At 38.5% G+C, this 26,305-nt stretch overlaps 1 protein-coding gene across 9 annotated transcripts in view; it reads right to left on the bottom strand.

The window, feature by feature from the left end:
- Positions 1–26,305, bottom strand: part of dlgap2a (discs, large (Drosophila) homolog-associated protein 2a) — a 137,918-nt gene that overhangs the window by 43,386 nt on the left and 68,227 nt on the right. Inside the window, exon 2 of one of the 9 annotated variants that reach the window (XM_017302479.2) lies at positions 20,429–20,461. The exons of the other annotated variants lie outside the window; for them this stretch is intronic. The gene's annotated coding sequence lies outside the window, so the exon portion shown is untranslated. The remainder of the gene's footprint in view (positions 1–20,428; positions 20,462–26,305) is intronic. 9 annotated transcript variants of the gene reach the window in all.

The raw sequence follows: 26,305 nt of genomic DNA, 5'->3' as shown, positions 1-26,305 counted from the left end.
GGAGAGAGAGAGAGAGAGAGAGAGAGAGAGAGAGAGAGCGTGTTCCCATTTCCATTCTTGCTTGGCAATCAAACACTACATCCCACAATGTTTCTCTCAGCAGGTTGTAAGTGTGCCAGAGAGCGTGGAGGGATAGATTAGAGTGAAGAAAGAGCTAGCAGAGGCAAGTAGGTATTGTCTACTGAGATTCTGTAAACAACAGCAACGCTCAAGGGAAGACAGTTGTGTATGTCGCTGCATGTTCACGGCGAGTCTATGGTGACAACAGCTTCAGGAAAGGAGCTAAACGTGCAGATATGAATATTCCTGGCCATCACTTTCTCCACTAATATATTTTAAAATGATTAGGGAACTGACAGTCTGTCGCAAAAGGCCAAAAAATGGCTATTTTTCTTCTGTAACACTCAATTTGACTTACGCTGTGGTGAGTTGAATGCCTCCATAAAGTATTTAGCAGCAGAAAGATTACGGTGGCTCGATAAAGAGAAGCCGCTGAGCGTCTGAATACTTATCGTGAGTCAGCTAATGATGGAGCGTGTTATCTGTGCTACGCTCAGCACTCCTCAGCTCCTCTCTCCCTCTGCCAGTCAAAGTGGGGACAGAACAATATGGTGACGAAAAGAAATAAAACACAGTGTGAGGATCAGCAGTTTTTGTTCTCCTTAGAATGAGAACATTTAAGACTTTGTAATCCCTGAGTTTTTGCGGTCGGAAACATTTAACGGTGATATTTAGTGCGGTAATTTTATCCTACATAACTTGGAAATACTACCAAATATGCCTGCTGCTTTCCTATTTCCTATTCAGCCTATAACCTCTTGAACCTAACGCTTTCAAAGCCCTCTTTCCACTCAAGTCAACCACAGAAATAGAAGTCCAACAATGCCACTGGTACAAGTATGCAAGCCCCAATTAAAACCAAACTGTGCTTGATGGCGGTGGGGTTGCATTTAGTGTAATTGTATATCAGGCAGAGTTATCCATCTATGAATAAATCATGCTGAATGTGAAACTCTGCCACAGGAAAAGCCCCACAAGCATGTGCGAGTGAGAGGAAGAGAGAAGGTCCCGTCTTATGCAACAGCCAGGACTGCATTCCCAGGCAACTTGTTAGAGGATGCCTCAGAACTGCTGTTGCCGTAGCAACGTACTCTGTAGTTCGCATGTTTTACTGTCTTAGTAGCAATTGAGGACTTCAGGGGAAAAACTGAGATGAACTGAGTCTCTCACATTGCAGCCCATTTAAAAATTCAAATTAAATCTTTGTAAATGTGTATTGAAATAAAAAAAGAATTTATTTCAATCACAATTTATAGTATAGAAATTCATTGCACAAAGAGTGATACATTTCGAGGATTTACCTTTTTGATGTTTAAAATTGTCAGTCTACCTTCTCGTATTTTGCAGTCTATGCACTCTGGTTGCGGCTTCTTTTGCATGAAATTCTGCAGCAGTGTGGTTTGACAGGTCAGTTAGAAACAGCCTTTAACTCCGCAAAAGATTTTGGGACGAACGAGAAACAGTCCACTCCCATTTCCCTTAACATGTTGTCTTTGGCTAAGAATTGTCTTAATAAATTGGGCACAACAGCTTTTGCCCTGGAAAGTGTCTGTGTAGTGGCTCTTGAAATAACTCTAGCTTCAGTTTCATACCCCCAAACTTTAAATGTGCTCTGTGTCACAATCCTATCAGTGGAGCAGTTATTCCTGTGACGGGTGCACTATGTTCAACTACACTTTTCCGTCCCCTAAGCCTTGTATTTATATGGTTGAGTGCAACGTACCGAACAATCATCTTCCTCAGTGATTACTTTTTGCACCTCATTCTCCCCTAGAAGTGTGACAGGTAACATTTTTGTAATAAAATCCTTTATTTATAGTCCCGTTTATTATTACGATATTTTGTTATCTTATGACAAATATGTGGCATTCAGGAGAGTAAAATTGCATATAATGATTCAATGAGAATACAAGTGGTGGTTAGATGCTTGCAGCTGAACATGTTTGCATATCTCAGTTAAAGTTATTATTCAACTTAATTTAACATTGAGAGAATGCTGTAAAAAACTGTTATTGTAAAACTCGCAAATCCCACTGAGAGCTGTTCCAGCTCATACTTGTTATCCTTGTTCAAATCTGAAGAAGCTTTCTGGATGACAACCAAGATCTTCACAAAACAAGAGCAGAACCTGCTTGGCTTTCTGAGAAACAGAATTTTAGACATTCATTATGTTAGCCAAAATTATATACAAAAGAATTTGAGAAATAAATGTATGCAAAACATGTAATGAATCTATTTCAAGTTTACATTTTGCATGGATTTATATTTGCATCCAATTTAAAGCAAACCGTTTCATGACGGTAAAGATACAGTTGCCTTAAAAAGATATCTTATTGCGAAACTGATCTTCAAAACACTACACCACCCACAGAGTCACCCACACTGCTCAGCCTAACAAAGACAAATTAAAAACACTTTCCTTCCTAAAGTTATTTTCCTCTCTGCAGCCCCATAATCAGATGCTGGCGTATGGCCCTAATGATTTATTTGGAGATGGCAGTGATAATAACAGTCCAGCTTAAGCCCTGGCTTATTTCCCTCCAATGTCAGACAGCACATCACAGGCACAAAGTCAAGCGCAGCACTGAAAGATTTTCTGTGATCCTAATCTGAACAAAATCAGATCTGCAAAAATGAGGCATATTAGCAACATTTAAAGGGTAATGCTGATAAGAGTAATTGATTAATTAGCCCGCGAATGATCTTTGTGCCGCTAGAGTTCAGTGCACCAAGAAACACAGAAGCATAAGTTGATTTGAATAGAGGAGGCTTGCATGTTATTGTGGAGTGAAGGTAAAGCACATCTGACAGTGAATGTTTATTTACAAGTGAACATCCCTGTTGCATACATACACCAATCTTATTTCCCTGAAGTGAAAAGGAAGAGCAACTTTCTGAAATCTCCTTACACTAACTTTAAAGCTGCAGATTATTCAGGGGCTCTGGTAGCTTTGCACATTCAGAGGTTCAAGTTTTACCCATTCTTCTTTCGAGAGTAGTCCAAGATCAGCCGCAATGTTCAAACCTTTCTCAGATTTTGAATATTATTTAAGTCTGGACTTTGACTGGGCCATTCTAGCTCATTAATATCTAAACATTGCCATTGTAGCTCTGGCTGCAGCTTTAAAGTTGCTCCCTAGCAGCTTCTAACCTCATCACTTCCGACAAAAGGACTTTCTAGTGTCCCCTGCCTTCCTGTTTACAAACGGCAGAGTTGACTTTCTGTGGTTTTCTTTGAACAAGGAATTTGTCTTGCCACTGTACAATAAAGGCCGGGTTCGCAAAGTGCATGACTAATACCTGTACTGTCAATACCACCTTGGTTGTGACTTTTTGCAGTTCTTCTGGGGTTGCTATTGACCCCGAGAATAAATTACACACAAGTGGTAAAGGTTAGTAGAATAAAATGGGGTGATTTCAAATGCAGGCCACACTTCACAATTGTATACATGGTAGTGGTCTATCATGTAAAAACCCAATAAAAAAATTTTGATGTTTGTGATTCGTACTTAATAAAATGTGTATTATATCATGTGATGTAAATACTTTTGCAAAACGCTATAATTTGCTTGAGCTTGAAAAAAAGGTTCACTTTCAGTCGCAACTTGGTAAAGCCGGTTCTGCCCAAAATGATATGCGAGAAATAACTTGGAATGACCAAAACTCAATTTTTTGCTGTAGTAATTATTGATTCACATCCAAGCATATTTCATTTAATTGCTCAATTATTGCTGTTGCACACTAACCGATGATGTAGCAGAGCTGTTGGTTTAAGACCTCATTCAAGAAAGCATATTAGTCGAGGTAAAAATGTTCTTTAAACAACTTTATTTTCCTCTATTTTGCCAAGTTTCCTGACTTTAGAGGTACTAAAAAAATTCAGATTTTAGCATGGTAAATATAGCTAATTCATTTTCTCTGTATTTATAATTGGTATAATGGAGGCTCTTCTCTCAATGAGATCATAAAGTACCCAGTAGTATACATCACCTGTGGATACGTCTGGCCTCATACAAATTTATGTCACATGTCTTGGTTTATGATTGAGCAAATCTTAAACCATAAACATGCTCTCGTGGAGTGCTTGACACATAGTTGAGTCAAATCTCTCAGGCCTTCAAAGAACATCTGGATTTATACTGACATCAAATTGTGCAGAGGTTGACCCCAACTTCCAAATGAATTGCTTGCTGTGGGATTTATTTTTGGGTATCAGAGAAGTTGTAGTAAACACAAACGTTTAGTGGACTATTCATTTCTCTTGGCAAACTTTTTGAAACTGTGCAATATTAAATGAAATGAGTTCCAGTATCAAAATGGAGCTCATTTCCAGTCTGGAAACCTGTTCCAGTGCCAAACATTTACAGTGTAATGTTGTGCATTTGTTTTATTTAATAACCCAGCTAATACTTACTTATAAATCAATATTAGATGAAAAGGCTCATAAACCTAAGGTGTGAATCAATACCCTGTCTACACATAACCGTCAGTTTTATGAATAATATTTCTGAATGTGATTTTTTTTCAGGTCCATTTGCTCTAAACAGATTATCCACTTCTGCATGTCTCATTTTTAAGCACACTCTGCCTTCTCCGTGCACACTATGGTAAATCAGCTTTAATTGTCAATATCAGGGCAAAAGCGCTCCTTTGGGCCCACTACCTTCCCCAGGCAGTAACTAAAAACACATGATTCTGGTAATAATTCAATGGAGACAGCTGGGTGATTGAGTCACCAGCTCCAAAATCCATCAGAATGAGCTATAATGTGAAGAAAGGAAACATGGAAAACATGGATATCAGCTTCAGGAGTGGATGAGGACTGGTGTTTGACTGGAAGAAACGCACAGTAGCAGAGGAAGCACATTGACAGCAGGTGTTCCAACTGATTGATGACAGGCCAGCCTTGTAGACCATTCTCAGTTGATATCCCTACTTCACGCTATTTTTACTCTCACCCCCAGGGGTCTGCTGGCAGCCTCTTCCACTGAATCTTGTCAACAAGCCATTTTTGAGTCTCTGTGAGGTGAGCTGGAGCCATTCATCATGTCAGACTGACTCGCACATGTGTAGTTATGAGTGAGAATCTGTGTGTTGTCAGCTCGAGAATGACAGGCATGCTGAGGGAAAGTGGTTTAGAGCCGGGTCACCATTTAGCAACAGCAGCAAAAGGTTTTCTCACAAACATGTAGTCTTTACAGTCACTACAGACGGAGGGTCTGCTGGCCTCCTGCAACTTGGTTTCTGTCATACTTACTGGCACTACTCATAAATAAATGGGAAAAAAAAGTAAAAAAAAAAAAAAAGAAAAACTTTTCATCAGAGATTCCTGAGTTTTGAATTTTGGTAAATATTGTGATGACAATATCAAGTGCAATGCACGCCTATTTTCTTCTATCCTGTCTTTTTCATCTGTGCTTCCATCACTCTGTGATCTTGAAGGAGTTTGGATAATGTCATTTGTGTCCGATGTGAGCAACTGTTGTTATGAGACTCTGCCCAACTGGCTAAATGTTACATTAGCATGAAAAATGCAAGTTCATAACACTTGGAATATATTAGCCAACAATTATAGTGCTCCCAATTGTCCTTTGCAAATTAAATATTGCGCACACTGTTATTGCATTGATGTTATTGTTGCAATAAGTTGTGCCTTCATGCATAATGCTATTTGTAACAGAAAATTGACCCCATTGTCACACTATTTCATTGTAAAACATGACAGTGGCAGCATCATGCCATGAAAGAGTTGTTTTTTTTTAGCTTGGACAAAACACTCTCTGTGTAATCTGACTGAAATGTATGTCTCTAGATGAGGCAATAGCCCAAAAGAATAGCAAATGTGATTATAATAAAAGCTGAATGTACATAGTATTTAATCAAGGCAATTGAATTCAAATGCATGCTAAACTTTTCAAATTTGTATTTTTATATGCTTTCTTTATCTATAAATTATACTAAATATATGATATAACATTTGGGCATTTTTCTTTCCTTTCACAAATGTATGTTATTTTGTAATGGTCTATCAAATGAACATTTAAAAAAAGAAAAAAAAAACTAGAGGTGTATAAATACTTTTTTTAGGCACTGTAACAGCTCTATTGTTGCATCTCAGTTCCGTTTGACTGTTGTCTTATTTTTTGTCCCGCAAGCTTAAAAATATGTGAATTTGCAAACTGAATGCAAATAAACGAGCTCACAAGATCACTTAATCAACACCGGGAGTCACAATTGAAAGAGGAGCAAAACTATTTCTGGAGCCGGTTCATCCCTGTTCACTTCTTTGCCTCTTGTTCTTTGTCGGTGAGATTACTGAGTCTAGGAAAACATGAATTACAAAGTGTTCAATATTTGCAGGTGTGACTCAGAGTCAACAAACTGTTGCGTTGAGGGAAATCTGTGTGAGGGTATGTGATCCCACTGTAAATGAGAACAGGTGCTGCACAGCCTTGCAGCATTTTTTTTTTTGCAGAGAAAAGTGGCCCATTGGAGCAAAAAAGAAGTATAAATTAGCATGGTGCAAGGTGAGACAAGCATGCAGCCAAGCATACGTACGATGGATTACTGCTGTTCTGCTTGAATTAACATATGATATATGAAACATGCTGCGAATCTGTTTCACTCAGCGGTCAATTATATACAATTTAATAACTAATTATGTTTCACCTGTCATACTTTACCACAGAACAAATGCAAACACAGAGGAGTTATGGTTTAATTGATGCTTGCTCAGCTTTCTGGTAATGCCATGGGTTTTTGTCAACTAGATAAAGCCAATAGATAATAAGTAATTACTTTGTGTTATTAATGCTGCACACTCTTAAAGAGAACATGGCATCACTCACTAAGTACTGTAGGGCTGCTTAGAGCGAAAACCTGATCGCAAACAAGATTAAGAGGGATGAATGTGCAAAGACTGGTTCCGGATGAGCTACATTTACAGCATCCAAGGAGCAAAGAGCTGGTGTAACAGGAAGACGTAAACTTAAATGCTGCTAATTAAGGAGTTGCTGCGTTTTACCCTATGACTGAACCATTAATGTCGGGCCTTGTGTGATAAATCTGGATAAAGTCAACGCTGATAGTCGAGGTATCTTTAATTGTCTACTGCTTCTTTGAATTAGACGGTCTTACATTTTTATTTGAAATCTTTTTACTTTTTTGGGAATTGTTAGATGTAATTAATTCAGTAAAATATAAAAAAAGTAATATTACTATTCATTAGCATGAATTTCATCCACCTAAAAACCTAAAAGTATTTAAATTACAGTTTGGATTTTCTTACAGTTCCGGTGTTAAGTTATGCTACTGTTGACAGAGGTGTTTATTTTGAGGTTTTTCACACATCTCGCGATGCCTATAAGTGTTGTATTTGACACTGTGAATTAGACTGTAAACGTTAAGGGAGACTTTTTAGGTGCTAGGAGGAAATAGAACTGGGTGAAATACTCGAGGACAGTGATGAATTGTTTGGACATTTAGTGTCACCCACTGTAAAAATATAGAATATATTTGATAAAACCCCCTATTAACGTTTTATATAAAAACCCTCCTGCTCAGTAGAAACTGACCTGCTGTGGGAATGGTGGGAGAGCTCATTTGGCGTTTTAAATGTAAAAAGGTTGTGAAAATTAATATCATGGACAAATGTGATACAACACTTAATGCCATGAATTAAACAATCCATCAGACACTGAGATACAAACGGTCTTTCTGCTTGATTTCAAACTAGAGTCCATAAATTAAGCCTGAGAACAGCTACTGCATGGAAAATGTTGCTTGTGAAAAATTTAAGGTGCAATGCCAGAAGTAAATACTGTGACTTGAATTCACAGTTGCAGAATTCAAAAGGAATAAGGTATAATTTCAGAAACTTGGTGAACAAATGTGTTTTTTAACAGCACATTCAATGACAAATTACAAATTTTTATGTCCACATAGAACTCACACATTACTTTGTCATAATTATCCCTTTAGGAAGTAGGTCCTTAGAGGTGAGAGCACACCATACACTATTAACCCCTCGATCCTGAATCACTGTCAGGCTGGTGCTGCTTATCACACACTGACTGACCTGCGTGTCACAAGGGTAGTTGGTCAAAGGATGTAAATTGATTGAACACATTCAGCAGCCACAAAAAGAAGCCCTCATGTCACGTCTAAGGAGCACCAGGTCAACTTCCTGAACAAAGACATCCATTCGGTAGCATTCTAGCGCTCATTTGCATTACTGCATTGTCTAAAACCAACTCTAGTGAGATCTGATTTCCAAACAAACCTCCTTCTTAACTCACGTAGGAGGAGAAATCACTTGTTGATGATTCAAATGTTCCCTTATGGCGAGGGAATGATGCAGGAAGAGACTGAAAGCTAAGCTTGAGAAAATACTGTTCTATTATAAATGACAGATTCCTCCAGTATTTGGAGCAGCGAGCATTGTTACTGCCTTATTTATCAGTATTACATGTCACTATTTGAGAAGCAGGGTGGAGAAGTATGAAATATTTTTTAGTATGCGACAGATTCACTTCTCCTGGTTTGCAAATCTGCTAAAGGGACCTGGTCGTAAAGGCAGGTAAATATACAACAAAATCTAAAGAAACTCAAAATAAATTCAGCTGTCATTCAGTATAGCTAGTGAATAGCAAAGCCCTGGGCAAAAAAAGGAATTTAACTTTTAAAGTAGCCAGTTCAAACTCTTTCAGGTCTCTTTCGTACATTATTGTATGAAAGATGATGTGCATAATTAGAAAAAAGGTTGACGCATTTAAGCATCTAGATATGATGAAGACAACTTGGTCAAGTTCAAACTGAAGATCAGAATGGGGAAGAAAGTGGATGTAAGAGCTACTCTGTCTTTTGAATACGACGGAGTAGCCTGACCGAGTATTTCCAAAACTGCTGATTTACTGAGATTTGCATGTACCAGCATCTCTCAAGTTTGTAGAGACTGATCAAAAATGAAGGAAACATCCATCTGTAGTGTGGAGGACAGTGTCTTTTTTGATCTCCGTGAAATGACAAGACTGGTTGGAGATGATAGAAAGTCAATAGTAGTTCAAATAACCACTCATTTCAATGGAGATAGGTGAAGGAATACCATATCTGAACACTGCAGAACTTCAAAGCTGGCCCCACCCCTGTCTGCTGAGAAGAGGAAATTCACACCACAATTTCCACTCGGTCACCAAAACTGGACAGTGTCAGATTAGACAAACATGTCCGGTAAATCTCCATTTCAGATTCGGACTTCAGAATTTGGTGAAAGCAACATGAATTCACGCTTTCTTGTCTCAGCAGTTCATAGTTTTAGAGGGAGATATTTTTCCTGACACTCAATGAGCTCCTTAATTTGTGAGAAGTGAGAAGGCGAGAAACGCATTTTGGTTAGCCACTCACTGCATCAATTACATCTTTCACCACCTTCGCAGAAGCATTTCTCTGTTGCTTTCTAAATACTGACTAATTTATTGTCCAACATCTATATTCAGAGCTCTGTGTACATTTAATTAAGGGCACTCTTTAATGAACCAAGAGTTAAAAATTCCATTTAAGATTTAGTTTGAGAGTAAGCTGCAGAAGACGCATCAAAGAGTTAAATAGCAATTTAATTAGAGGCTGCAGTCGGTTGTCAATCTGAATTATTAGGTGAGGTTTAATCATGCAGAATCCAGTTTTGTCACTATGACAATTTTCCGAGCATCTTTTAATCACCCTCGCCAATTATTATGTCCTTTGAGCATATGTTCACTATGTTGCTACCAGCTCTTAGCTCGACTGCAGCGGCAATGATGTCTGGGCCGAAGGGAAATCTCTCAGACTTGCAGAGCTCATTTTGTGTTCACCTAAGTTGCACTGAGGTTAAGAGCTAATAGAGCTGTACACTGGGTAGTCACTGAAGTACCACATCCCCAAGATCCCTCACAGCGGAAGCACATGTACCCAAATACATCAACAATATTATGAAAAAAAAAAACATGTCTACTCTCATTAGGACAGACCAGATAGAAAATAAGCTTCATTTTGTGCAGGCTGATGCGATTCTAAGGCAAAATTATTCTTTCCCCGGAGCTCCTGAGTCAGAGCATGATAATGTGATTTTGGTGCAATCGCATGAACTACAGTGCAAGCCACATGAAGTGAGGGACAGTGTTTGGCCATCTGCCAAATGAGCAAAAAATAACTCCAATGTCCTACTGTAAGACGTGTGCTGTATTCATTATCTCCCACGTCATGGTGATTCAGTGTCAGCATCTGTCATAGGCCACCAATACCGGACTGAGACTCATTGTTACATAAAGGGATTTGTTTTTGTGTGACCACAAGCTGTTTAAACCCACTGAGTTGTAAACATTTTGCCAAAATAAACCGATGAGTGCCGTGCCATAGGAAGCGGACAGTGGCAGCGCAAAGTCAAGTGTCAATTTGGTTCAAAATGAAAAAGACTTGACCTCTCATTCTTTGACCTGCAAGGCAATATGAATAAAACTCTCGTGTTCGAGTGGAAATTCAGAAAGGTGAAAATGGAATTGCTCACAATTCACCGAAGTGCTCCACTATCCGTTTAGCTTTTTTTATCTGCAGCAGAAATGAATACTTTTGAGTAATACGGCGAGGAATTGTTTATATGGTTTTTCACTAAATAACTCCTATAATAAAAGACAATAATAAAATACTGACTAATGGTTAATAACTCCTGAATGGAAACTGTAACACAGAGCAAAGTGTGGCATTAGCTCTGTGATCATTTCATAAAAACAGAACAGAAGACGCAGGAAGAGAGAGGGAACCCTGGTAGGTGGGGTTGTGACATACAGGAGGAGTGTCGTCCAGCCGGTCTGCGCTGTGGTATGAAAGGTGTGTGCAAATATGAACAGACCACAACAACTGTTCAGAATTGGATTAAGTATGTGGAAGCTTTAAGGCTTCAAGACTCCAGCAAACCGCAGAAAGAACCCCGACCCCCTGTGCCTTCCCACTCAGCCTCAACAGACTAGTGGCATCAGTAGTTACCAACAACTAGTGGTTGTTGAGTTTGATCACATGAACTGCAACACTCATAAGAACCATTTTAAACTGCACTAATTGGTGGCATGAAGGAGCATTGTTGTGACAACGTGCTGAAAGGGAAGAATGTCCAGAAACAGAAGGAGGTTCTTAAAGAGACAGAAGCCAATTTCAAGGCATCATACGGCTATGAAGCAAGGTCAAGTTTCTTTTAAGTTGTTTTGATATATGCAACACTTTCCGAACAACTGAAGAAAACATAGTTACTTGATTGTGGAATAAAATAGCACCATGTGCCTAAAAAATACATAGCATGGAGTGACCATGTCAAAGTCTGGTCTTAAACTCAATTGAGATGTGGTATGATATTAACGTGGTCATTCAAGTGGCTGCATTAAAGCAATCCTGCAAGAAGAGTCTCTTACTAACTGATACCATCGTCTAAAAACAGTACTCTGTATTAACTCTGTGTTTTTGTTTCATAATGAAGTTTGTTTGATGACCTTAATATGCAAATACGACCAGAAAAGCAAAAAACAAGACACATTTGTGAGAGGGCAAATAGCTTTTCCCAGCAAAGAAAATCCAGTGGAAATTTGGACAAGAGTTACCAAAATTGCTCATGACTCTCCGGTGCTGCTCTCTGACAGTAGCCATCGCTCTCAAACTCTGTAGACTAATTCTTCTGAACGCTCACAGCCTATACATAGCAACGGGGCGCTTGCGATCCAGAGGCAACATAGTGCATCATCTGATTTCTCTCACCTGTCTGACGCTTGGCTGGCCAAGAGAAGCAGCTGCAGAGATTTCTCTAATACAATCGTGGCAAGACACCGATTATTGTCAAAAAAAAATAAAAATAAAAAAATCTGCTAGGGCTTAAATATGGTAAATTTGTGATCCACTGTAATCACAAGCATCGCTAAGGCACCATGATTTCAGGGAGCAGTGATTAATTTTCAGAGAGACAAGATACACAAGAGGGCCTCAATCAAATATGCAGGGTGAGCGTGACAAAAGAAACACAAGTGAAGTGATGGTAGTGCTGGTTCATTCAGGGAGTTTTAGTCCCATTACTTTAATTGGTTCTTGATGCTGAAAATGTGAAGAGTTCATGGGTGAAAAACCAGAGAGAAATTATCACCTTTTCGCCATGCTTTTGTGTCTGTGTTTAAAGAGAAAAGGCAAAGAAAGGTAAGAATAGGAAGAAAACAGCGAGGGACTCCCAGAGGCCAGGTCTGGATTTTTAATAAGGAACTCTGAAGAGAGATGCAGAGTCCTGAGGGAGAAGACCTCAGCTCTGGTGGGCACAGCAGTGGGAAGCAAAGGACAATCATATTAAGTAGAAGACAAAGGCAGGAGAAATTGAAGTAAAAGACAGAAGACTGGATAAATGATAGGCATTCAGGCACAGAGATCCTGAAGTTGAGGTTTAGTTCTACAAAAGAACTAAAAGCAGTTCGAAGAATAGAGAAAAATATCAATGAGCCAAGTAGTGGTCATAATTTAAAAAAAGTACCTCATTAAACATTACTTTCTTTCCTGAATCAAAATATTAATGACCGTTCTAAGCTGATCCTATATTTGACCTCATGCTCCAGGTGGAAATATCAGGAATAAATGTTTCAACTTACATCATTATTGTCTAATTCACTGTTATCATCCTTCCACTGCTGCTGCCCCTTCAGCTTAGTACACACGCTGGACAGACTGTCACAGTAAGTACTGCGTCAGTCCAACTTTCTAAAAGTAGTTCATAGTTGAACTTTTCATATATTGTCATCTACAACCACCAGCTTATTGTGATATTATGTAAAAAGACCAACCAAAGTGGCTTACATTTGAGGTGAATGAAAAAAAAAAAAAAAGTTTTCTAAAAAAATGTGTTCTGGAACTTACAAAAGTGATCAAATCAGTTATCTATTTTTTGCACAAGTGATACGGGAAAAATTTAATGTGGAAGAAGGTCAGATGAAACCAAATTTTTGGAATACATGCGAAACGACATGGTGGGAAACTAACAATCCACTTCACACTGAAAACAATCATGTCATAAAACTCAAATAAACTTGAGTTTATACATACAACTAAGGTATGTGAAGAAATAAAATCTCTGAAAGCATAACTCATTGAACATTGATAGGGACTACAGGAGCAGAATGCCACAGTGGGAGCCATTTCACTCAGAAGACATAAAACTAAGGGAACAATTCACACACAGTCACCAAAATTGGACAGTAAAAGATCTGAGAAAAGTTACCCGTTCTAATGAATCTCATTTTCAAAGCAATATACAGGCAGCAGGACTAGAACGTGGCATAAACTACATAAGACACTGATCAATTCTACCTTGTATTTAGGCATGTTGTGGAAGTGTATTGGTATGGGAGATAGTTTCTTGGCACACTTTTTTCAACTGAGCTTGGCATAAACAACCTTGTTTTTCATGGTGACTGGCCATGATGAAGCATTCATTTTTGATTGTTCTTACCAAAGAAAGCATCCAGAGATTAGCCTCAAGGTTCCTCCAAACCTTGTTAAAAGCCTTGTTCTCAGATTTCAACATACATGTAACAGCTGTGGCATGGTTGTACCTGTTAAGAGTTTCTAATGTCAAATTTCAGACTTAAATCTGTGACGGTGGTAGAGTGAAAAAGACAACTTTGATTCCAACTTCTGCAAAGACTGCTGGGAAGCTCTTCCTCTGTATCTTTGGCTCCTCATTACTTCAGCCGCTGATTTGGCACTCCTGGTGACTCAGAGGCAGACAGATCGATGGCACCAGAGTGTGAGAAATGGAGAGGTGTTCCATTTCGGTCCTCAGAACAACTACATCCCCACACATTTGTCATGCCAGATTAAACGGCATGAAATATCTAAGGCAGTGGCAGCCAACTGCCACAACTTTCTCCTCATGGACTTCTTCATTATGTTTGCCTGATATGATTTTATATGTCAAACTTGTAGGCGGCCCCCTAAGCCATTAAAAAATCCACTTCAAATGTTGCGAGGGTAAGTATTAAGTGTGAAAATATTAAAGCAAGGGAGAAAGGAGGGTTGAGTGACAATAAGTGCCGCTTTTGGGATTTTGTGTACGTGTGTGTTACTCAAGAAAAATGCAGGAGGAGAAAGCAGAGTGAGCAACTTTAGTTACTTGTAATGAAGTCAAAGGATTGACTGTCCACTGCACTTTTCCTTCTGGCTGGTGTAAGGGAAAAAAAATCACAGCTTGGAGTTTTAAATAGCATGATTTCTAAATCCCCCTCCTGCTCTGGTCAGCTCCAGGCATCTTTTAGTTGTCATATTCTCTCCGCTGACTCCCTCCCATATACTGTCTTTTAGTGACAGAAAGCTGCTGCTTTGCCATCACCACAAACACTAAGCTGCTAAAACAATGTGTTGGCCTCCCAGGGCTGAGAACAGCACTGCAGAAATATTTTTGAAACGCTGACCATTACGGCGCTTCGCTTCCTGTGAACAGAGCTGAAAAAGACCAGGAAAGCTGCCGACCTCAATCTAATGTGGGAGACATGACAAGCTGAATCTCTCTCTCTTTTTTTTTTAAATGAAGTAACTGAAGCCATGAATTTTCAATTCACAGAGTTACCAAGGACTAAAACAACAAAATATTTTTTAGCACCAAGCACAAAAATAATTTGTATTTTTCCAAAGCACCCTATGAACATAAGATTATAAGATAATATTGTGTTTTTAAACATACAATCCACCCATTTGTCATCATTTTCCAGCTCTCTTTTGGATCTCAACTTGTTCCTAGACCAGAAGCTATATCCTCTCCAGCCGGTGAGTTCAGGGTTTACACTGGAATCACCTCTCAATTTCTTCAAAGGAAGGTGGCCAGAAGGCATCGTGATTAAATGGTTGAACCAGCTGATCTGACTCCAAAGAGGAGGAGCAGTGACTCAACCCTGAGCTTTTCCCCTGGATGCTCCTCATACCATCATTCAGGCTAATTGTTTTACCTCCCTACAAAGGAAGCTCAATTTAGTCGCTTGTATCTGCGATTATATATACTCTGCAGCATCAGTACCCTGCTCACACCTACCAACAGCACTCTTTTACATTGAATACTGACCTTGGCCAACAATCTGGCACATGGAGCATCCTATTCATCTAGCTCACATACAATGTAAATGGTTTTCAGAAAATTCAAAATCCATGTGGCCCAATTTAATAAAAGACAAGGTTTCTGTGCTAAGAGGGGATATGCATTAAGGCCTAATTATATTACCTATAACTCCAAGATGCAGTTTGGTCTCTTGGGGGAAACAGCCATAGATGCCATGTCTGAATATGAAACAGCTGCACAACATTAACAAAAGGAAGCATATATCAGCTTTTCAGAAACGTTATATAGAGAAACAAAGATTGGACTTTTTCAAAAACTGAAGAAACATATCTGCTTAAAAATGAGCTGAAATAATAAAGCAGAGGCCTTTAAACAAGAAGTTAAAATTGGAGATTGGGAATATTTAAACCCGATATACAAACATACATTTGAAAAGTTCACTGTGGTCAAGCAAAGAGTTGCTTACGAAAGAGCTGGAGATAATTAGTTGTGAACCAGGTGATGCACTCAGTTACTGGAACAAAGGATTTTCTCATTTCTTTGAGCTCAAAATATCATCATTTTAACTTGGAAAACAAGTTAAAATGATGACATTTTAACTTGTTGAAATGTCATCTAGAACTGTTACCTACATGAGGTAACAGTTCATGTAGGTAACCTACATGAGGTAACAGTTCTAAATGTTACCTCATGCAAAAAAGTTGGACATCTGCTGTGGGATGTGGTGCATGGATTAGTGCACAATTAGTTTACAGTCATGAGAAGCAAACTAAATGTACTTGGAATGCAAAGTAATGTCTTGTGATAAAAAAAAAGCTTTGTTTAACCACCATTTTATCTCCTTCTACAATTGTAGTTAAAATAATCCAGAAACCAACCATAAATACCATTAACAAGTTCACTCCTAGTTCTCTGTTTCTTCCCATCTTTGCTTCCCATCACATCCCAAATGCATTACCTCCCTTTGCCCTTTTCTTTTCTGTCACGTTATTTTTTTTTCTTCTCCCGGAGAAGTTCAGGGTCTCTGTGAAGGTCTGGTTAATGATGAAATACTCCCTGCCTCATTTGATGGCAATAAAGGATTTGTTATGCTTCAGTGTTGCATCAGCTGAAGGACGGGCGTCTAATTTTCTCTTAAGAAACAGCTTCTTTCCTTGCCTTCACACAAGTAATGCAAAAAGAGACTGATATCAGCCATCTGACCTTGATTGTATCTTTTAGCCTTTGTCTTCAGTGGGTCAAGTTTGAAGTCAGGTGGGGCCCACTGAAACATATTCTTCCTACCGTTGCTCAGTAATATCTCGGAGCTCTTAGTTTCTTACATTTCTGTTTGGAACAATACTTATTATGTTGATATATTTTGCACTGTGCCTTTTCCTCCCCATTGTTGAGTAATTTCTTCCGATAAGTTGAAACACGATTGAGGCATGGTTCATTTTTCCCAACAATTCAAAGAAAAGCTGCAATTGGTAATGAACAATGCTTTTGGTCTTCTTCCTTGGAGAGTCACTGCAGAATGGATGACCTGAGCACAGAGTCATTCTGTATGTTCACTGAGCACTGTGCCTGCAGCATACGGAGCTATTATGCAAACTGCGCATTGCTTACAACAAAAACCCTGGAAAAATCAGTTGCCAAAGACGATCACAATTTTTAAGTTTTAATGTGTTTGGGAAGTGCATGGTTGCATGGTAGTCTCTGGATAAATTGAAAACTACATCTTTGGTTTAAATTAACTTAAAAACTTATTTTTAAGACCTTTAACATCACCCTCATTTTTATCTCCTTCCACATATTCTGTATTAGGTTTAAGTCAGGACTTTGACTGGGTCCCTCCAAAACATTAGTATTCCTCCAGATAGAAAATAATTACTTTGAAGAGACAGACAGATAGACTGTCAGACAGATACATATGTGTTGTATATTGCACTAGGAGCTGCCCTGAACACTATCTGTTTATGCCTGCAGGCCACAGGCTGAGAAGCAACCAGCTGTTAAATGGAAATTGACAAAGTCATCACTCGATGGAAGCAATATGTGTTGATCAGTATTCAAGATGTCCTGTGGTTGATTGGAAAGGACGTACTATGTGTATCACTTGACATATACATCTGTTTCCTGGGGTTGAATTATCACTGAGGATTAAAGTGACAGTATTGTTTTCTCTGTAGCTTGGTGGCCCAGGTGACCAGTGGAGTAATGTGCAAAAGACAAAGACCACATTTTATTTTTACCAGTTTTTCAGCTGTGGAATTGGTCAGATTTTCTTCTCATTTTTACACTTTAGAATTAATTACTAGATGTACGTTTTTTTTTAATCAATAATTAAAATGTTATGTGGATTTGAAGATTTGAATGAAAATGATGTAAATACAAACTTACAAAAAGCATGAGGAGCCAGGGCAGATCAAAAACCATAATCCACAGAGGAAGAACCAGCAAAGAGATATGGGAAATACCCAAGGTAAAACAGGGAAGTATCAGAAGGAACCAGAAAGGAGTAACTGAGAAAGAGGTGCTTGAGTACTGGGTGGTTGAAAGATGAAACAATGGACCCGGGTTAGTTAGCTAACTGATTGCAGATGTGAGAAGAGAAATCAGAAGGCAGATCTGAGGAGACAGAGACAGAGAAAAAGAAGGATGGAGAGAGAGAGAAAAAAAAAGAGAGAGAGAGAGGGAAAGAGGGAGAGAGAAAGTGTGGCACAGGGGACAATGGAAATTACACACAGGACTAGAAAATAAACACTAAAGAATGAGTAGACATAAAGAACATAGTTAAACTAAAGCACAAAGAATAACTTGCCATAAAAATAAACAAACCAGAATACTAATTATTAACTGAAATAAAGTTAAACAAAAACGAGGCTGATCTAATTAGGGAAATTAAGGAACACAGAATAAAACTAGAACAAATAAATCTTACTCCAAAACAACTATTAGCCCAGGATCCTGACAAAAACAGCTCTAAAAAAAATCACACTAGTCCAAAGAAGCAACACACAAATAGTCACGGGAACCCTCAAGACTATGTCTCAAAGTATTGTGAAACTCTAGTTTCCCGATGCTTCAGGATCTCCCTTTCAGCCAGAAAGCGACACACATTTTCCCATTAAAATTATCCATATATGCAAACACTGCCTACACTTCTCGCTAGCTTCCCCTCTCTTCATGTCTGAGCGAGAAGGTCACAACAACACTGTTATCATGCTCGATTTGGTTATGTCTTAATCCAATCAAGCGAAGCAGAGAGAGCCCCATTGATTCTCAAGACCCAGAATAACGTTTATTTGGCTTAGAAGCACATGGCTGATTCCTGGACAAGGTTAAGCCCACAGGGAAATATCACATTTGCCACCGAGACTATCGGGGAACACGTTTGAGCTGTACTTATTTGCTTTCACCTGTTGAATTCACAGGCAATTTCTGGCCAGGTTTTGCGAAAACCCATTAAGCACATTCAAGAAGGATCAACTCCTTAAAATGGAACACATGCAAAGAAAAAGGCTTAGGAATAAAACAGAGAGAAACATATGGGAATGGTGGGCACTCAGGGTATGAAGAATGAGGATGTGTCAGCCGCATGAGAAGAGCACTTAATCTAGTGGCAAACTCGAGAGCTTTGCAGCTTTCAGCCATTCAAACACATTATGAAAACGAGTACACAAACTGAAACATTGAACTAAATATAAAACTGTAGCACTTGCGGTGTGTGACAACGCTGAAGATGTGTTCTTCAGCCTTCATGCTCTAAGTGAGAATACATAGATTCACACATTCGGACACAGATGCTTGCAACAGTATTTATCACACTTGAACTTTTGTCACTTCACCACAAAACTTTCGATGTATTTTTTTGGGGGTGATCTTCGGTGATAGACAAACAGAATAAGGTGCAAAATGAGGTATGATTTTTAAATTACTTTTCGAGATAAAAATCAAACTGTTCTATGCATAATTGTTCTAACTGTGAGACTGGGTGAAAAGTCTCTGTAAACGGCAAAATTCCAGTTCTGCCACATAATTTTCTGGATTTGTTCTGACCAGGTCATCTATGCTTTGATCTAAAGTGATTCATCGCTGCTTTGTATGTATATTTATGGTTCTTGTCCTCTTGTAAAGAGAAGCTGCACTTGTCTCAAGTCTTTTTTTCAGGCTCTAATACTTTTTGTTAAATAATTTAGCTTCAGTCTTCTTCACTTTAATTCTGACCTGCTTTAATGCCCCACAGTACAATACTAACAGCACCATCTTTCACTGCTGGGCACAGTCTGTCCAGGTTTGACAGTTTTCACATATTTTGCATGTAGTGTAAAAAGTCCAGTTTTGATAATGTCTATCTAGAGCACCTTCTTACAAATGTTTGCTACAAATCGACCACTATATATATCTTGCTTTCTTCTTGCCATTCTTCCCTAAAGGCAAGATCGTTGGAGTGCATGACTAAGAGTTGCCAACTTAACTGCCTTTCACCTGATTTGTGAATTTCTACAATTCATCCAGAGTTACGATGGCTCTCTTGGCTGCTTTCTAAATTTAATATGTTGATTGCTTGCTCTGCCATGCAAGGTTAATGACCACATCTCATTTTTAAAATACTTTATTTCTCAATGTCTTACTTAAGAGTGCTCAGCAATCTGCTGAAAACTTGAGAAACTGTTTTAATAATAAAACAATATATTGCCCTAAACTTCTCTACATCTGTCTCCCTGACTTGTTTGGTGCTGTTTGTTCACTAATGTTCTCTAGCAAACCTTCACGAAACAGCTAAATGTGTACTGACATTGAAGTACACACATGTGGACCCTTTTGAGCCGAAATGGTTGCACTGGGTTATACTTAATGGCATTAAAAGCGGTTGAATACAAACACGCAGTTTTCAGATTTTATTTATGCCATATTACATTTCTCTTCCACTTCACAGAAGTGCACATCTCTGTGTTGCTCTATCTCATTAAATCCAAAGAAAACCCACATCCATTTTTGGTTGTAATGTGACAAAATGTGAAAAAAAAAAAAAGTTCAAGAGGGATATAAATATAACCTTCTAAGAGTACACTTTGTGTGGCTTTGCCATCCGCAACATGCACTTTTTGTTATTCTCCTTCTTCACCGAATCAAAAACCAGCAGGATGTAGTCTGGGATGACGCCTGAAAAACTGCAGAAAAGTGTCGCCCTCGCTCTACTTCCCACTCTCTACTAGCTGCAAAATGACAAGCCGGCTGATGACGGTGACAAGAGCTTTCGGGGGAATGGCAAGGCCCACTCACCTTCTGGTTCACCACACAGTGTGCACTGTGATTCTAAACAAGGACCAAAAAAAGAGACAACAGGAGATTAATAGAGGCGACATACGTGAATGACTGAGCATGTGTGTGGGGACAAACACGACTGTCTCCGCCCACTGTGTGAAAATATCAACTGTTATTCATGATTCGGCTTCTCTCCTTCTGTTTCTCTCCCTCTCGCACACTTTGTCAACAACCGAGATGGAGTGAACAAAAAGAGAAAAAAAAAAGGAGGCAGCCACAAACCAGCATTTTCTATGCCCTTGATGTCCTTGGAGTGTGGTACCCATGTGCAACATAATAGAAAACTAGCCACCATGCATAATATGACCATCAGCCACATGCGGTAGCGTGAAAAGACAAAATGATGCAGAGGCAGGCATCAAATAGAGGAAAAGAATGAGGAATCATATTGTATCAATTCATCACTGTCATGTCTCTCAGATGGAGGTGGTGAAACTGTGAAGACAAGTGAGAATCAAACAAAAATGTGTAAAAAAAAATCATGTCTGTGACTATCCATCATTTTTTCTGTCTTTAATTTGAAGTCTTATCTGGATTCCCATCTAGCACGCAGTTCAGAGCAAAAATCATATAGCCCACGTTCTCAATATTGTTATTGTTATGGAAACAGAAAGGACCTCACACTGTGAGCTTGAGTATCCCCAAATTAGCAAATTGGAAATAAACTATCAGGGCTTCCAAGCATTATAGGAAGCCTCCAGAAAATGTGCCATTATTGTTTAAACAAACAAAATTATTAAAGGGGTTTTGACGTTGCGGTGTGTTAGCATTGGCACGTAATGAGCTGAACAGTGATGAAAGTGATTGTTATGTCCTCCAGCCATGTGTTCTGCAGATGCCCCTCACCTTAAAAAAAAAAAAAAGAAAGAAAAAAAAAATTGGCTTTGTTGTGTCAGTGTTTCTGTCTTGTTTCTGATGTGGCCAAAAAGAAAGGCCATGTTGTTTTTTTAATGCCAAGGCTCTCCTTCATCTAATTACTGCTAATTAGGGGCTTAATTAGACCGGAAGCAAACTTGGCTTCACTTGTTTTGCTAAAAACATAGAGACAGTTTGCTGTTGTTGTAGTTTTCATCCTCGGGGACACAGACACAAACAAAACATGGCTGCAAAATGCTCCAAGCTCTAAGGTACAGCAATGTTTCCCTGTTGTTCTCCTAGATGACCTCAGTCTGTGACGACAGCTTGCAGAGAGAAGTGGTTGAATGTTCTCTTTAAAAAGCTGTCTTAAGGGTTGGTTTTTGTTTTTTTGCCATCAGTGTGGGCTGGTTGTAAAGTGTCATAGCCTTGAAGCCATCTCATCATTAAACTGCCTGCTGGTGCTTTCTTGGGCAACATGGCATTTTTTGGCCTGGGCATTTTGATGCCTGTGTTTTTACACTGTCTCAGAACAACTTCTACATGAAGAAAATGCATTTCATTACATATAGACAAGTGCAGATAAGGAAGTCAAGTTATATTATTTCTTGGACTGTCTGATATCAAATATAGTTCTATAGCATTCATTTGCATTAAATTCACACCAGATGTCAGTAGCAGCCCAAGAAACACAAGAGATTTCAATGAAAAAAAATCCATTAATTAAATTATGTGCAATAAAGTTGAATCACCCAGGGAATCATTTTTGAAAACATGAAGAAAAGGAAGAAAAAAGCAAGGAAACCAGCTGAAATCTGTCCAATTTTTTAAAAACCCCTTCCCATCCCCTTTCTGTGACAGTTAACATCAGCTGGCTTAATCCTAATTGATTTCCCATAAAAAGCTTTCTCATTAGCAAGGACCTGCACCAGAATGATCTCATGATGAGTAAAAGCAAAGAGCTCTTCCGAGACCTTCAACGACTTTGTGTCAACATTCTGATCGCATTGGTTACGGGTGCCATAAACCTGAAGGGGAAATGGTAACTTCATTATTTTACTATAAAAAAGCCATAGTCAGGTGGTCCTCACGTAGAGTCAAAATACCAATCAGAAAGTGTTATAAGGAACCAATCAAATGAAACGGAGAGTTTCAGAAGACCTGGCGAGCAGAAACAGTTATTCCACACTTATTATCACATTTCTACAGAGCAAGCATCTTGAAACTCTTGTAAAGCTTGCTACAGAACATTTGGCAAATGCTAATGAAATACTGGAAGAACAGTCTCCTCAGATGAGAACAATATTGAACTTTTTTGATGTTGGTACATGTCAGTGCAGTTTTTGGCACCAAATCCTTGCATTCCAGCTTGGAGTTGTCTGCATGACCTTTGCATGTCTGTGGGTTCTCTGGTTCTCCACTTTCTTCCCACAGTACTGGCAGACTTCACATAAATGAGGGATAAAACTAGAACTGAATTGGAAGATTGTAAGAATCTGAAGATGATTCAAAGGGGAATTTTCAAACAAAATAAGAATCCCAAGTTTTTACTTTGTTTTAGAAAAAGAAAACAAATGTGCCAAATTAAACACCCATCTTGAATCCAATAGAAAACTTCTAAACAAGAAAGGCCCATTAATATTTGAAAGATTGGCTCAAAATCACATATAAGCATTTTGTATAACTAGTTTTGCTATATAGGTGACATTTTGACAATGTTATTACCAAAAAGGAAATACTTATTAGGTCTTTACTACATTTCAATAAATGAGTTTAATAATAATTTACTGTATGAATTCTTGTTTATGTTGATTTATTCATATGCCTGGATTAGTTTGGTTGTTACTGACATCTGATGTAAAATTAATCTCACTAGCCCATTAGAAACAATGTTGAAAGATTAAAATGTGGTTCTATGATAGACATAACCTTACAGCCAAGATTTTATTGCACTTTTTTTTTAGCAGCTTAAAGGTTGCAGACTGTGGGGTTGACTACTGTGAAGTGGCACAGGTGCAGCAGCAGACAGGAGAGGCCTAGAGAGAATTTACTGGTTTAATTAGCACTTTCACTTCCCACTCCCCACAGTGTAATTCCACAGAGTCAAAGCAATTGGCTCTGTTAGTTTGTCCTGTCTGTTGAAATTTAAAACGTTCTTGAATTTCCCCGTGTGGAGCACATATTGATTTTACTCAGGGTGTTTTTACAGTACGTAGGTGGGTGCGCTTGGGCAATTTTCATTAGCTTTACCAATTGTAAGTGTTAAAATGCTGCTGGCGTTTTGGAGGAAATGAGCAGAACTTCTGAAAATTTGGCTCCATATGAGTTTGGTGTCTTTAATATGTCAATAAAGACAATAATAAGAATTTGTCCCAAAAAGCAATGAAAGCATGTGCATAGTGTCTGCATTAGTGTCTCACAGTCACTAAAAGTAATATTTTTTTCAGAAGAAAACAATTTGTAATTTGCATCTATCTGAGCAAATTCCGTAGCATTTCATTTCATGTCTATCTTATTCGCAAACCATTGTTACGTCCTAACTTAAAACATAAAATGTAAAATTTTCTTTGACCTTTGGACCTTCACTCACAATTACTCTGTGAAAATAAGACCAATGATCTACAAAACTAATCACAGCGTTAATTGCAAACACTCAGTGTGTGCTGTCAGTTATTACACATGTTCTATCAGTCAGTTGCGGTCAGCTGTGTTTTCTTTGGTGTTGTTTGCTGTGTTCCCTGTGCAGGATGGTAACAATGTGTCTCTGTAATGGATGAGAGAGATGACTCTGTTGGGGAGTTGGTGGAGAAGAGGATGAGGTGTCTGATGCAGGCCAATAGCAGACACTCTCTGCACGAGAGTCTGGCAGGTCTGAGAAGCAGTTGCGGCAATAGGTGCATCTCTTTGTGTTGTAGAACAGAAAGATAAATGATATCATTCATTCCGGCTACAATAATGCTGATGAAACGTTTTAATTACATATCTAAGTAGTGTATTTTTACTGTGCTTGTTCTGTGACTTCTAAGTACAACGTGGACTAAGTCTGTCTGTGTAAAAGCCAAATATTAATCCAATTGGCCTCTTTGAAAGCAAGACTATGGCATAATAGTGACTGGGTTTAAGTTTATACGACTTGAGGTTTTAGAAAAACGTTTCCACGCAAGTGACTGAATTATACAGCCATCTCACTCCGTGCAAAGTTATTATTCCATTACATCAGTTACAGCTTCTATTTCAAGAAAGGGAGAATGAAACGTATCCCACTATGCATTGTGAGTCAGTACAAGCAGCATGGTAGTCTTACTAAGCATGCTGATTGAATGACAACTGGATTCTGAATGGTGAGAACTTGCATAGAGATGTTTGCAAAGGTCTGTCTGTGGTGACGTTTCAGTATCAGCCAGTCTCCAAATGCAACATACAGGCCAAACAAATCCTTAGCCTTGATCTGATAATGTATTCATCTATAATTAAAGCCCCAATTTCCATATCAGCACAGCTTGCTCGCATCTTCCCCGGTGGCTGATCTTTTACCCTCACACTCCCTGCCTTCCCTCACTCACTTCCAGTCATATGGTGAGATACAGGTGTTAATTAGCTGGTGATAAAACTGCTTGTGTTTCTCCACTCACTTTTTTTTTCTTTTACAAGAATGCTGCTTTTCTAAAGAAAGAAACAAATTGTTACATAAGACATTACGAAACGAGGTAGAAAACTTGTGCAGCAAGATGCAGTAAGTGAGAGGGCATAAAGAAAGTTAAAACGCGATCAAAACGGCCTCATTTGTTCATACCAGGTTTAGAGCCACAGAGATTCTGAGGAATAAAACTAAATAAAGGTTGGGTGACTTTATTTCAAAGTGAAGCAATTGCAGTTAAGAAGAAAATTATAAATTTTCCTGGAAGTTTTAGGCAAAAAGTAATCTTTAATTTTACTAAGATGTTTCTTCAAACTGGAAGTAATATTGACATTTTGGAGTGGCTTAGCACTTAAACTTGAATTTGCCTGAGTGTAGGGTGAGAGACAAGGCAGAAACTAGATACCACTGAAAATAGTATAGTACAGTACAGTACAGTACAGTAAGGTATAGTATAGTATAGCATAGCATAGCATAGTATAGAACAGTATAGTATAGTATAAAGTGCAGTTGTACTAGCAGAAAGAATCATCTACCACATTAAAAAAAAAAAATGTTTGGACAAGTAATTTCAGCTGGGCCCATTGTTGAATGAAATTAAATTTGAAATAAAATAAAGATAATAATTAAACCTTTCAAAAGGTTTATTAATTTAACACATTACCGAGCTCAGAGCAAACCATCGACTGTGGTGGTGGCGTTGATGGTTTACCCACAGGACTAATTGAGATATCCTCACAAATTCATATCAAAATAATGTTTCACTTTTCTGTTATTTATGTGACTGGGCAATAATTCTGGTTTACCTTCCTCTTAAGCGGTACAATCCATCTTCAGTTTAGTCTTGTGGAAACTAGTAGTCCTCCCCCGCAGCTGAGGTAGCACTTCTCAGAGGAGATGGTGTGCTGAGTGCAAGGCTGGAGGCAGGCAGTAAAAACCCTGCTCGACTCTTCAGAGGCTAATTAACCTGCACTGACACAAACGTTTATGCTATATGGTGCATACACGTTGTATATGCTGTATACGGAGCAGCTTAATAACTGTTTATGTATACAACTCCTAACAACAGTTTATGGGTCAATATACATGGATGTGTTGTCACTGGAGTGCTTTAAAAAATGTAAGGAAATTACAACTTAGATGTGTTTTTGACTTTCTTGCAGATTGTTTTGTTTCTTTTTTATTTTATCATGTAAAAATTACAATGTAGTGTAGATTGTGACCTGAACTTCAATACAAGGAGAATTCCTTGAATATGGCAGTAATTCAAGCCCTTTCCAAACAGAAATATTATTATTTTTTAAATAAACCATAAAGATATTACTTGAGGCAAATGTTTTTAA

The sequence above is a fragment of the Poecilia reticulata genome, chromosome 22 (genome assembly GCF_904066995.2).
Source record: "Poecilia reticulata chromosome 22, P_reticulata-male-v2, whole genome shotgun sequence".
NCBI classification, from domain to species: Eukaryota; Metazoa; Chordata; class Actinopteri; order Cyprinodontiformes; family Poeciliidae; genus Poecilia; species Poecilia reticulata.
Note: the sequence above shows the minus strand (reverse complement) of the source record. Positions and strands in the feature narration are given on the sequence as shown.